At 43.9% G+C, this 14,583-nt stretch overlaps 2 protein-coding genes and 1 pseudogene across 4 annotated transcripts in view; 2 read left to right on the forward strand and 1 right to left on the reverse strand.

The window, feature by feature from the left end:
• LOC117354717 (zinc finger protein 850-like) overlaps positions 1-14,583 on the forward strand; it is a 948,741-nt gene that overhangs the window by 818,505 nt on the left and 115,653 nt on the right. The window lies entirely within an intron of this gene.
• The window catches only part of LOC117354716 (zinc finger protein 721-like), a 375,536-nt gene that overhangs the window by 31,882 nt on the left and 329,071 nt on the right, over positions 1-14,583 (reverse strand). The window lies entirely within an intron of this gene.
• Positions 1,826-13,230, forward strand: LOC117355868 (annotated as a pseudogene).

Consider the following 14,583-nt stretch of genomic DNA (forward strand, 5'->3'; position numbering starts at 1 on the left):
CAGACGATATAGTACATGTTCAAAAATGTTTCATGCCATATACAACAACAATACCCACCTGAATAACCCTCCCAGAGGACAGAAAATTAAAAAAACAAAAGAAAACTCTGTCCTCCCTAGCCCTCTCCCCAGCATACGAGTGCGAAACATGGTATATGGAACAAGCCAAAAGAGAAAACCAAAGAACACAGTAGGAAGTACAAAATTTGTTACAAGGCAGAGGACAAGTATCCACCAAGCCCAAGCTCCCCCCAATATATACAAGAAAAGAGCAAACGTTTCATCCCCCCCCAAGATCAAAACCCCAGTAGTCAAGGGCAGAAATCAATAAGCAAGGCAGACTAAACAGCCACAAAACAAACAAGATGAAGCGAAAGAAAAGAAGAAACAGAGTAGGGTAGGAAAGCCGGAGGAAGGCAATCCCAAGGCCGCAACCCCCACACCGCTCAAGGCAAATTAGACTGGCAAGGTGTTAAGAATCAGACTACGGGTTTTCGAAGTCAAGGATCCCAGACCTGCTAAAAGAATTTGGATTGTCGCAAGGAATGACGCACCCGACCCCTCTCAAGCCGCATCAAGGCATGTAAACGATTACGCCAAGCCCAAGAAGGAGCACGATCTGAAACCCACTCCCCCAACATAATTTTCTTAGCCACTAGTCCTGCCTTCCGCAGAAAAAGCCAGCCAACACCAGGGGGGAAACGAAAAGCTTCATATTTATCCAAAAGAAACCCCACTGGAGTGAGAGGTATAGAACGGCCCAGCAAAGACTCCATATACCGAATCACCGGTTTCCAAAAAGCCTGGACCGCTGGACAACTCCAGAAAGCATGGAAAAAGGACTTGGGAGCAACCAGACACTTCTTGCATTGTGCAGCCTCCGCGTAACCAGAGTGATATAATTGAACCCGCGTGAAATAAGTACAATGTAGCACCCGAAATTGGCATTCCCGGAGTTCAGCCGAGACAGAAAGGATCGGGATGCGGTTAATAAAACAGCCCATATCTAAAGCAGTCGGTCGCAGGCCTAACTCGGGAGCCCAGCGAGCACACAAAGAGTCCCACAACCAAGGCGAAGCAAGAAGGCACAAAGCTCAATGAAACGCCGAGACTGAGAGGCTCTCATCCTCAAATTGATTTTAAAAAATGCAGATCTTACGGCCCAAACCCAACCGCAAACCCTCCACCTCCAAAGAGCAGACATAATAACTCAATTGAAAATGAGCAAAAAAAAATCAGTAGCCAGAATACCTTCGCGAAGTTGGAAAGTACGCCAAGAAGGAAGCGTGCCATCAGGAGTGAGAACATGTTCCAACATGGTGAATCCCAGCTGGAACCAACGTTGAAAGGGAAAAAGAAGTCTGGCCCAGCAAAAACTGAAGATTCCCCTGAATGGGCAGTAAATCAGACACCCCCGATCTCCCCCCCAATCCGAGCACCAAAAGAGCCTAATAAAAGACTAGTGCACAAGTAAGAAGGGAGGGACATGCGAGGAACATGCAACAAGGAAGATAAATGCCAGGGGCGATCGAAGGCCAATTCATAATCAAAACAAGTATATTCATGCTGGTCTAAGAATCAGTCCCCAAGATAGTGAAGTAAACAGGCCTGATTATAATTCTGCATATCGGGAACACCCATGCCACCCCTCGACCAAGACCCCAACAGGTAACGAAAAGCCAGACGAGGTTCCCCCTCCCCAAAGAAACCGAGATAAAAGCTGATATAATGCTCGAAGATCTTTTTGCAGAAGACGAATAGGTAGCACCAGCATAACATAAAGCCATTTGGAAAAAATGATCATATTAAAGCACTGAATACGGCCATGTACCAAATGGGGAAAAAGTTTCCAACCATCGAGACGTTGACGACTGGATTCAAAGAGCAGGTGGAAGTTAGCTTGTTTAAGGGAAGAAACCGAACAAGTAAGTTGTATACCCAAATAACGTAAAGCTTGGTCTGCCCATTTTAGCGGAAAGACCCCCGGCCAAGTATCACGGACCTCAAGAGTCGTAGGAAGGGCCAGAGACTTATCAAGATTCAGCCGAAACCCCGCAAAGTCTCCATATTCAGCCATCACCATCAAGAGAGAAGGCAAGGCCGTGACAGGTCGAGTAAGGTGAACGAGGAGGTCATCTCATAAGCCAATAATTTAAATTCCACAGTGCCAATGGAAACCCCACTAATATCAGGATTCTGCAAAATCTCACGGACCAAAGGGGGGATAAAGGGCATCCCGTTGAGTGCCCTGCTGGATCACAAAAGATTCAGAGAGCAGCCCATTAACCCAAATGAGCACAAAGAGCACAGACAGCATTAAAAAAAGCCTTCAAACCCATAATGGCGTAACGTGGCAAACAGGAACGACCATGCGTCAGATTCAGTGCTTTTGGATTTCCATTTATGAGTGCTCAATATAGTTACCAATTTTTAAAACTGCTAATTTTCCTACTCACCATAGTGGTTTCAAACTCCTAGGAGCCCTTTTTCTCTGTCTTTATCGAAGTTTGCAGAGGAAATGAGCCACTTCCTCTTTTTCTGCTACTCTCATATGGCGGGTTGATGCGTCTTTGTGACAAAATTGCAATCCACATTTAGCTTTTATGAACTGTTGGGGAAAAGGTCAGATTTCAGAATATTGCATTTAGGTATATTCGTGCTTAAGGTTTATTTTGTTTTAAACGTAGTGTGTTTTTGTGTTGAATCTGCTAAAATGGAACTAGTATTAGGTATGTGTCAGTGTTTGGGGAATGCTGGGAGTTGTAGTGCTATATTTCTTTAGCATGAAATTGTTTTAAGTTATTTCCTGTTTCTTCTCTCATTATTCATGTCTCCATAATGGCTGGAATACATTTAATAGGGTTCTTATGATTCTCTCACTCCCTAAATAGTAATAATAATTGAAAATGTTTTGTGAAAGTCACTTCAAGGTGCCACGTACCGAAATGAAAGTAACTTCTGCTTTTCATTTCCTATGGGTTTTGATAAAGAGAGCAGTGACATGCCACGCCGTTAACCCATTCTATGCTGTTAGTTTCTAATGCTTTAGTACCCGAGTGAATATACTCTGTCCTGAGTCCCCTTAGAAAATAAGACATCTTAGATGAATGCTGCTGTACATATTCTATTAACGATACTACTTTCTGTATTCACTGATAACATAGTTACAAATATTCTGTCCTTATTAAGGACCGCTCCATAAAGGCATCTGCAGTATTAAACAAAGCTGTTTGCTAAATATAATGCTAATTTCAAAGTTTTAGGTGTTATTTCCTGTTCTATAGCTATATCGCTATTAACAATTTACCTGCACAGTATTAAGAACATAAGAATTGCTGCTGCTGGGTCAGACCAGTGGTACATCGTGCCCGGTAGTCCGCTCCCGCGGCAGCCCTTAGGTCAAAGACCAATGCCCTAATTGAGTCTAGCCTTACCTGCCTATGTTCTGGTCCAGCAGGAACTTATCTAACCTTTTCTTGAATCTCTGGAGCACAGGTGTCAAAGTCGGTCCTCGAGGGCCAGAATCCAGTCGGGTTTTCAGGATTTCCCCAATGAATATGCATGAGATCTATTTGCATGCACTGCTTTCAATGCATATTCATTGGGGAAATCCTGAAAACCCGACTGGATTCCGGCCCTCGAGGAGGGACTTTGACACCCCTGCTCTGGAGGGTGTTTTCCCCTTATAACAGCCTCTGGAAGAGCGTTCCAGTTTTCTACCACTCTCTTGGTGAAGAACTTCCTTACGTTTGTACGGAATCTATCCCCTTTCAACTTTAGAGAGTGCCCTCTTGTTCTCCCTACCTTGGAGAGGGTGAACAACCTGTCCTTATCTACTAAGTCTATTCCCTTCATTATCTGACTACTAGAAGTCCAATTCAAGGTACTGTCTGTTTCATGCTTGTTGAAGACTTCCATCTACAATGGATCCAGATGAAGGATAAATTTAAAGCTTAAAATTTCCCTGTTGGGCCGCCGCGTGAGCGGACTGCTGGGCGCGATGGACCTCAGGTCTGACCCAGCGGAGGCATTGCTTATGTTCTTAATAAGTACCTGAAAACCTGAATCTGCCACGCTAAGACTAATTGACTGTTGCTACAAGCTTACGACAGCAGAATGGACTTTATGACCATAGAGTTCTACAGCTCATTCTGTTTTCTTGCAACTATGGACTTATGCACTACTGGTTTATATGCAATAGCAAGATACTGATAGGCCCATTGAAAATGTCTTTGCTTGACTAACTGCAACTTTTAGGAAAGCCTTTTTGTCATCCTGGAAGTGTACCTTATGCTTCTCACTTCTAAGGATTCTTTCCATGCCCTTTCTTCCTGCCCAGCTGAAGTGAAGAAAGAATAAAGATACTATTGGCGGATGACTTTTCTGATCCAGGGGTCGAGGTTTCTGGATTGAGCAGTGCAATGTGGAACAAGGGAGTCTGCGCTGATCCCAGCTTTCTTGGGAGGGCATGGAAGCGGTCTAGCTTGAAGTGAAGAGTTTTGTTAACTTATCTTCTTTGGTACAGTAATCTCATGACAGGATGAAGCCATAAAGTATTTTCAATGTACAAAAAAGCACAGTTACTTACTGTAACAGGTGTTATCCAGGGAAAGCAGGCAGATATTCTCTACATGTGGGTGACGTCATCCACGGAGCCCCGTCGCGGACAGCTTTTTAAAGCAAACTTGACTGAAGATCTTAAAGTTTGCTAGTGCTCCACCGCGCATGCATGTGCCTTCCCGCTCAGCTAGGGGGCGCGTCTCCTCAACGTGGCCTTCAGTTCAGATAGCTAGCAAAGAAGCCAACCAGGGGAGGTGGGAGGGTTGCGAGAATATCTGCCTATTGTCCCTGGATAACACCTGTTACGGTAAGTAACTGTGCTTTATCCCAGGACAAACAGGCAGCATATTCTCTACATGTGGGTGACCTCCAAGCTAACCAAAAAAGGACGGAGGGAAAGTTGGCAATTTAGGAGAATAGATTTTGTAAAACTGACTGGCCAAAGTGGCCATCATGCCTGGAGAAAGCATCCAGACAGTAGTGAGAGGTGAAAGTGTGAACCGAGGACCAAGTGGCGGCCTTGCAGATCTCCTCAATAGGCGTGGACCTGAGGAAAGCAACAGATGCCGCCATCGCTTGGACTTTATGCCCCGTGACCCGACCCTGCAGCCGGAGACCAGCCTGAGCGTAACAGAAGGAAATACAAGCAGCTAACCAGTTGGACAAGGTGCTCTTGGAGACGGGACGCCCCAACCGATTCAGATCAAACGATAAGAAGAGTTGAGGAGCCATCCAATAAGCATGAGTGCATTGCAGGTAGAAAGCCAACGCTAGTTTACAGTCAAGAGTGTGGAGAGCCTCTTCTCCAGGATGAGAATGAATCTTAGGAAAAACACAGGAAGAACAATGGATTGGTTGAGGTGGAAATCCAAAACCACTTTAGGCAAGAACTTAGGATGAGTACGAAGGACCACCTTGTCATGATGAAAAACAGTAAAAGGTGAGTCCGCAACCAGAGCTTGCAGCTCACTGACTCTGCGAGCAGATGAGAGGGCAATCAGGAACACCACTTTCCAAGTGAGAAACTTTAAAAGATACTTATCGATGGGCTCAAAGGGAGGTTTCATCAACTGAGCCAGAACCACATTCAGAGGTGGAGAGGGGAGGGGGTCCCGCTGATAATAGGAAAGATGGCCCTGAATGCCTGCGGCAGTCCTACTCTGGGCTTAACATTCTTCAAAGATGCAACAGGGGAGAGATTTGTGGTATGAAAGAAAGGGGGCAGGGAGAAAGAAAGAAGGGACAGGGAGAGAGAAAGAAAGATGGCAGGGAGAGAGAAAGAAAGACAGAAAGAAAGGGGGCCAGGAGAGAGAGAGAAAGACAGACAGAAAGAAAGAAAGGGGGCAGGGAGAGAGAAAGAAAGGGCAGGGAGAGAGAAAGACAAAGAAAGGGGAGGCAGGGAGAGAGAAAGAAAGAAGGAACAGGGAGAAAGACAGACAGACAGAAAGAAAGGGGACAGGGAGAGAGAAAGAGAATGAAAGAAAGGGGCAGGGAGAAAGAAAGACAGACAGAAAGAAAGAAAGGGGGCAGGGAGAGAGAGAAAGACAGAAAGAAAGGGAGCAGGGAAAGAGAAAGAAAGACAGAAAGATGGCAGGGAGAGAAAGAAAGAATGGACAGGGAGAAAGACAGGGCAGGGAGAGAGAAAGACAGAATGAAATAAAGGTAGCAGGGAGAGAGAAAGAAAGACAGAAAGAAAGGGGGCAGGGAGAGAGAACGAAAGACAAAAAGAAAGGGGAGGCTGTGAGAGAGAAAGGAAGAAGGGACAGGGAGAGAGAAAGACAAAGAAAGAAAGGGGGCAGGGAGAGAGAGAAAGACAGAAAGAAAGGGGGCAGGGAAAGAGAAAGAAAGACAGAAAGATGGCAGGGAGAGAAAGAAAGAAGGGACAGGGAGAAAGACAGGGCAGGGAGAGAGAAAGACAGAATGAAAGAAAGGTAGCAGGGAGAGAGAAAGAAAGACAGAAAGAAAGGGGCAAGGGAGAGAACGAAAGACAAAAAGAAAGGGGAGGCTGTGAGAGAGAAAGGAAGAAGGGACAGGGAGAGAGAAAGACAAAGAAAGAAAGGGGGCAGGGAGAGAGAGAAAGACCGAAAGAAAGGGGGAAGGGGAAAGGGAGAGAGAAAGAAAGACAGTAAGAAAAAAGGGGAGGCTGGGAGGGAGAAAGAAAGAAAGAAGGGACAGGGAGAGAGAAAGACAGACAGAAAGAAAGGGGGCAAGGAAAGAGAGAGAGAGAGAAAGACAGACTGAAAGAAAGGGGGCAGGGAGAGAGAAAGAAAGAATGGGCGCACAGTCAGAAGTGCAACCAGAGACTCTTCAGACAACAAAAAGGTAGGAAAAATAATTTTATTTTCAATTTACTGATAAAAATGCGTCAGTTTTGAGAATTTATTTCTGCTGTCTATATTTTGCTCTTCATTTGTCTATTTTTTGTATAGTTGTTACTGAAGTGACATTGCATATTTTAAAGTCATCTGCCTTGACCTCTTTGAAACCCCCACATATAAATGATAATTAACATTTTCTCTGCGTACAGTGTGCTTTGTAATTTAAAAAAAAATCTTATGGCTACCATTATGAATTAATAAGATATTGTGTGTACATGAAGAATAAATGGAAGCAATTTGGGGTGGGGCTAGGGCAGGATTGGGGGCAGGACTGAAAATGAGTAGCTGTCCCATTTTGAGGAAAAGAATAAATGGTCACATGATGCCTGTGTGACTAAGGCCTGGTGTTCTGGTAGGAATGACTGTCATGAAGCGTTATTGGTGTCATGGCCGCAAGTAGGAAGATATTTGTCAGCAGTTTGGCTCAGGGCCATGTCTGGAGGGTAGTGCTGCCCGATTCAGGAAAAAAAAATTCGATTCGATTTGATTTTCCTGCCCAAGTGGGTGTTTTTTTTCAAACATCCTGGTGGGTTTATTTTATAGCCTCTTCATCCCCTTTGCCCTCTCCTACCCACGCTGGTGCTGTGGTGTCCTCCAGGAATTTGTTCAAACCTTTCTTAAAACCAGCTACGCTATCCACTTTTACCATAACCTCTGGCAAGTTAGCTTGAGTAGACACTAAGGACAATATTCAAAGATTGTGATATGGTTGTTCTATGTGAATTTTTAATTTTGCCTGTCTGCTTTTTCTACTCAAAGAGCACATATTTTTGGAGAGGTGTTATTTGGGGGGTTTGATGAAAAGATTGGAATATACAGTACGTACAGGGCAGGATTAACTCTTCGAGGGCCCCCTGGCCCCCTGGCCCCCTGGCCCTGCCCCACCCATGTCCCATCCTGCCCCGCCACCATTAACCTATTTTCTTATTTTTAATGCTTTTTATTAACTGATTATATATATATAGCCATTTTTTATTGTAATAAATCTACAATGAATCAATAAAAAAATAGTTTGTTTCATTCAAAATGAGCAATAATGACTTTCCATGCACGTAGATAGCGGTTTTTAGCGCTGGGAGCTGCACTGATTGCCTCTTGCTGCTCCCGACGCTCATAGGAACTCCTGGCGATAAAAACTGCTAGCGCAGTTTAGTAAAAGGGTATCATAATGTAGAGAAATAATAAAGCAATAGGACAAACCACTAATGATTATAATCATAATAAAAAGCAAAATACCAAAGAATTAACAGACTACAGGAGAGGAAAACAGGGAGTTTACTGTATGTGAAGATGGAAGCATGGATAAGATGACACAGAAGTAGTGCATAGTGAATGAGTAGACCGTGAAGATTGTGAACAATGAGCACCATATCGATTAAACTAGTGAGAAAAAGGCAAATAAAGACAATACCTTAAAGAACAGCAAAGTACAGAAGTTACTGCTGAAAAAACTCTGCAAGCATAAAAGGAGGAAGAAACTGGTAAATTCTGTCTGAAACTAAAAGGAAATGAATAGAGGGGAGATTAAACTAACCAAATTATAACATCAAAGAGTCCCTTACTCAAATAAAAAATGGTGGTGCTATGGGACAGTGCAAAATGAAATTGAAACAATAAAATAACAAAAAAAAAAAAGGTGGGAACGTAGATGAATGAAAATGCCATTTGTATTCAAAACCCATAGATATTACTTTTAACTGATAGACCATCTGAAGAGCCGCTGGTAAAGCCCCCCCCCCCAAAAAAAAGAGCAGTAAAAAACCTACATACCGTGTTGCACTGAGAGAGCAAAAGCGAAAAATAAACTCAACTCTACTGAATACAAAGCCCATCGGTTGTGAAGGGAAAATCATAAGACACTCTTTTAAAACAAAATTACAAAAGCCAATTTCAACCGCAGATTTGTGAAAAATGAAACATATTGGGTTCATACCTTTGTTTGAAGAACGGCACTGTTGGGCAGCAATGGAAAATGAAAATGAAACCGGCAGGGAAAAACCCTATGGACTTTTTCCACTTTAGAAGACGAGAGGGAGCTTAATCGAGATTGCGAGCTCAGGTGGGAGCAAGAAGCAAAGGGGGGGGGGGACGCTTTGCCGTTTAAAAAAAAACCTCCAAAAACCTGAGTTTCTTTCTTCAGCGGTTTAATAAAAAGGGGCCTTGGGATCTAATCTACTGCTACAGCTCCTTTCATTTTATCCTTGTTAGCAGGACCCAAAACCCAATCAAATGGGAAGATTTTTCTAAGAACAGTGGAAACACACATGCCATTGCTCAGATACTCCCACAATGCCCAGAGCTGCAGATTCTCAAGCAACTGTGTAAGCTGCCTCTCCTCAGACCATTTTCCCCCCCAAGCACTTGTAGGTGCCATTAGAATCCATGCACCCAAAACATGCAGTCCCAAACTGATCAATCCGATTCTAGTGGGGTGGGGCACACTTCCAGAAAGGTCGCAGCCTCCTTCAAACTTGCCAATCCGACGCCTGTTGGGTGGGACATGAGGCCGAAAATGACAAGACCCCTTGAAACTAGTCAATCTGAGCCCGTTCAGACGTGCATCCGGAAATGCCAATGTTCTTCCCTTCCAAAAGCTGCAGGCTTTGATTAAACTGGGCGGCTTGAGTGGATGCCGGAGGATACTGCAGCACTTCCTGATAGACGGGGAGGAGGGTTGGGCCCCGAATCGGCAAGGCCGATTTTTTTTTTTAAAAAAAAATATGAATCGATTCGAATCGATTCACCTGAAGTGAATTGGTGAATCGATTCAGATCGTGAATCGGGCAGCACTACTAGAGAGTCTCTGCACATGTGCGGATGCCAACATGATGACATCACATGCATGTGTGCATGAGCGTGATGTCATTGCATGAACATCCACGTATGCGCAGAGAACCTCTAGACACGATAAAGATCAATGATCTCACAAAAAGTTCAAGATTATATTTATTAAAAGAGAATAACATGGTTCCGTTCTCTTTCATTGATCAAAAATCTCTTTTATGTGAAAACAATTTTTATTGAACAAAATTATAAAAGAACAATAAATGCAATTAGAGGTTCAAAATACAATTGGAAATCCCCCAATACAACGTCTCACTTCCTCCCCCCCCCAACAATATTGGTAACAAGGAAACACAGCAAGTAACAGGAAAAGCAAAGAGAGATCAATTGTGAAGGTCCCAAATAGTATCCAAAGAAAAGAAAAGCATGAAAATCAGGGCCCTGGTCTCTGATGAGCCCCGAAAGACACAAGAAAAGGACCTCCCCCCAAACCCCCCCACCCCCCCTCCCACAGAAGACAAAAAACAGGAGGAATAACTAGAAGATCCAAGCCTGGAAATATGGGCAATCCCAGGGTCACCCCCCTCCCACCGCCCAAGGCAAATCAGACGTTTAGGGTATTAAGAATCAGACATCGGACTCTAGGGGATAAGGAATCTATATAAGGACCCCAGACCTGCAAGAAAAACTTAGATTGGCGGAAGGAGCCACGCACCGACCCCTCTCCATCAACATTAAAGCATGTAAGCGATTACGCCAAGACCAGTAAGAGGAAGAATGACACGATACCCATTCCCCGAAATTAATTTTCTTAGCTACCAACCCCGCCTTGCATACAAATAACCAGCCAACCCCAGGACGAAAACAAAAGGCTTCAAATTTATCCAACAGAAATCCTGCTGGAGTGAAAGGTACGGGATATCCCAAGAAACCCACAGCCAAAAAGCCAAATAGCGGACCACCTGCCGCCAAAAACACTTAACCACCAGACAACTCCAAAAAGCATTAAAAAAAGACTTAGGAGTGTTCCTATATTTTTTGCACTGACCCGACTCAGCGTAACCAGAATGATAAAATTGAACCCAGGTAAAATATGCACGGTGCAAAACTCAAAATTGGCACTCTTGGAGGTCAGCGAACACCGAAAGGGTCAGTATACATTTAATAAGACAATCTATATCCAAATCAGTCGGTAACACAGCTAAGTCTGGTGCACAATGAGCACACAAGGCCTCCCAAGACCAAGGGGAAGCAAGAAGACTTAAAGCTTTATGGAGCGCCGAAACCAAGAGTCCCACATCCACAAATTGATCAGAGAAAGTACGCAGTTTACTCCCCAAACCTCAGAACACGTACTCAACTGATTTAGAGGCTTCCTAAGAAACCGATCCTACCAAGTCACCAGTGAGCAAACCTACTCCCAGATCTGGACCAACCCCTGTGGTGTCCCCCATGGCTCCCCTTTATCTCTCACCCTATTTAACCTATACATGTCCTCCTTAAGCCAGGAACTTTCCAAACTGATCCTCCAATCATACATCTATGCGGATGATATCACGATCATCATCCCCATCTCTACACTGTCAACTGAAACCAGACACTTCATCTCATCAATCATCAACCACATAGAACAATGGTCAACTAACTCCAAATTAAGGCTAAACCCAGAAAAGGCCACAATATTTATGGCCTCCCCAACAAACAAACAAACCAACAGAATCGGTTATCAACCTAAATGGAACAGACTTCCCAATTAACCCTACCATCAAAATCCTAGGAGTCATCCTAGATCAGCAACTGACACTCAAAGCCCATACCAACATCCTAATCAAAAAATGCTTCCACTTATTATGGAAACTACGCACACTACAACCATACTTCGATTTCACATCTTTCAGACTGTTGGTCCAGTCTCTAGTCCTGAGCTCACTGGACTACTGCAACAATCTACCTAGGATCTCACAAAAAACCCATCAAGAAACTGAGACTCATCCAGAACACAGCCATCCGACTAATCTTTGGCTTGAAAAAATCCGACCATATCACCCCATACTACAAGAAACTTCACTGGCTACCTATCGAGGCCAGAATAATCTTCAAATTTGGTTGCCTTTGCTTCAAGATTCTTCTTGGCACCGTACCCACCTACCTCCTGAAACACCTCATCCTACAGGACAAACTCCGCCTCTCTCGCAGAACTGTACTGTTCACATTTCCTTCTCCCAAAGGATGCAAATTCAAAAGATTCCTCAACAGGACACTCTCATTTCAAGCAGGGATTTGGAACAACACCTTAAGCGACCTAATCCTGAACGCAACAACATACCATTAATTCAGAAAATCATTAAAAACCCACTTAGCAACAACATGGCCGCCTCCTCGTCCGGTGCCGGGACCAAGACCAGCAGGAAGATGGAGAGCCCTCGGGGTAGGTGGTGGTCGAGTTCCTTTAGCTTCGGTGGCAGCGATTTTAGCAAATAAGGATGGAAAGAAGCAGCCTTTACAAAAGAGGATAATCCTAAAGGTCTGCTTGAAGAAAGCAGCTTTTCAAAATTGTTCCCTAAATACAGAGAAGTCTACTTGAAAGAATGCTGGCCACTGGTGCAGAAAACCCTGCATGAGCATCATATTGGTGCAACACTGGATCTCATTGAGGGTAACATGACAGTAACCACAACCAGGAAAACCTTTGATCCATGTATGATCGTCCGAGCCAGAGACTTAATAAAGTTGTTAGCAAGAAGTGTTCCATTTGAACAGGCAGTGCGAATTCTTCAGGATGACATGGCATGCGATATTATTAAAATAGGCACGTTGGTGAGAAATTGAGAGAGGTTTATAAAAAGAAGACAGAGGCTTCTTGGACCCAAAGGGTCTACTCTGAAGGCTCTGGAACTTTTAACAAACTGTTACATCATGGTTCAGGGAAATACAGTTTCGACTTTGGGACCTTTTAGTGGCCTGAAGGAGGTTCGAAAAGTAGTTATGGATACTATGAAAAATATTCATCCTATATATAACATTAAGACTTTGATGATTAATTGTGAATTGTCAAAAGATTCTGAATTAAGGTCACAGAACTGGGAGAGATTTTTGCCAAAGTTTAAGCACAAGAACCTGAACAAACACAAGGAACCCAAGAAGAAAAAAAGAATATACTCCATTCCCACCGCCTCAGCCAGAAAGCCAGAATGATAAAGAACTGGCAAGTGGTGAATACTTTCTGAAGGAAAGCCAGAAGAGACAGAAGAAACTACAAGAGATAAAGGCAAAACAAGCAGAAGCAGTTAGTAAAAGGCAGCAAGAGAGAAACCAAGCTTTCATTCCACCAAAGGAAAAACCTGTGATGAGAACTAGAAAAGTTCACACCGAGACAAAGATAGACATTGAAGCTTTGAAAGAAAAAGTAAAGAAAGCAAAGTTAGGATCACTTCCTGAAGAAGAGCTGAAACAAAGGCTTGCTACAGATAAGAAAAAGAAGAAAAAAATAATTGTGAGCTGGGGCTAGAAGGAACACCGTTTTTTTAAAACATCTTAAGAGATGTGCATAAATTCTCCAGGATAATATTGAGAATTTCTGATTGGTCTGTCATATTGCCCACTCTTTGAGCTGTCTGCTGAAAATGTTTGTAAAAATAACTTCAGGACAGTAATATTAATGCCAAACAAACAAAACGAACCAGTGCTATGGTTTCTCAGCTTCTGCTCTTACCTTCTCCCGGTCAACTGTTTTTCCACATAAAAAAGTTTCGCATTTTTCTAAGTCATGGATACTGCTACAGCAATTGAGAGATACTGCGTAAAAAAAAAAAAAAAAAAACCCCCCACTTATTTGACAAATTTATCTGATCCTTCAATTCCGCTCATCTCTTACCTCTTCTTATACATTCCTTCCTACCCTACCACCCCATTCACTCAACCGTCTTCCAAACCTTCCCAATTCTAACTGATGTAACCTCGTTGTCCTTACAGCAACTCTTGTTCTTGTTGTATACCGTCTTGAACTGAGCAGGTATTACGGGCCTTTTTCCTTCATTGGAATCAAGCTGACGTGGCATCGATCCCCAGTAGCGGCCTCGTCTAATCCCTCTGGTCCCGTCTGCTATGCCTCATGGGTACCATCCTCGGGTACGTCTCATCTTTCCTTCCTAGGTGCGTTACCTAGGTAAGGCCACCAGCTGAGTCTCAGGCATTCTAGGCATCGAGTGCAGTCATGACAGCCTCTACGAGACCTTCAAAGCGTGCCTCCTTTCATGGGAATACTCATCCTCGAGGTTGCCCTCTATGGAGCGCACTGTTGCACCTTTATTACCAGTTTCATTGATATGGTGCCGCCTTTCAAAGCCTCGCCGGACTTTGATTGAGCAACGTCAGCTGAGGCTTTGTGCCTCGGCGTCGGCTGTGGCTTTGCGCCTTGGCATCGACTGGGGCTTTGTGCCTCGACGTCGACTGTAGATTTGTGACTCGACATCGACTAGGGCTCTGTGCCTCAACATCGACTGTGGCTGTGTGCTTCAACTGAGGCTGTGTGCCTCGACATCAACTGAGGCTTTGTGCCTCGACGTCGACCGTAGATTTGTGCCTCAACATCGACTGTGGCTGTGTGCTTCGACTGTGGCTGTGTGCTTCGACATCAACTGAGGCTTTGTGCCTAGCAGCCACTACCTTGTCACACTGTTTTTTTACCTTTAGATCTTCGGACACTATCACCCCAAGGTCCCTTTCCCCGTCCGTGCATATCAGCTTCTCTCCTCCCAGCATATACGGTTCCTTCCTATTATTAATCCCCAAATGCATTACTCTGCATTTCTTTGCATTGAATTTTAGTTGCCAGGCATTAGACCATTCCTCTAACTTTTGC

Source organism: Geotrypetes seraphini, chromosome 2 (genome assembly GCF_902459505.1).
Source record: "Geotrypetes seraphini chromosome 2, aGeoSer1.1, whole genome shotgun sequence".
Taxonomy (NCBI): domain Eukaryota; kingdom Metazoa; phylum Chordata; class Amphibia; order Gymnophiona; family Dermophiidae; genus Geotrypetes; species Geotrypetes seraphini.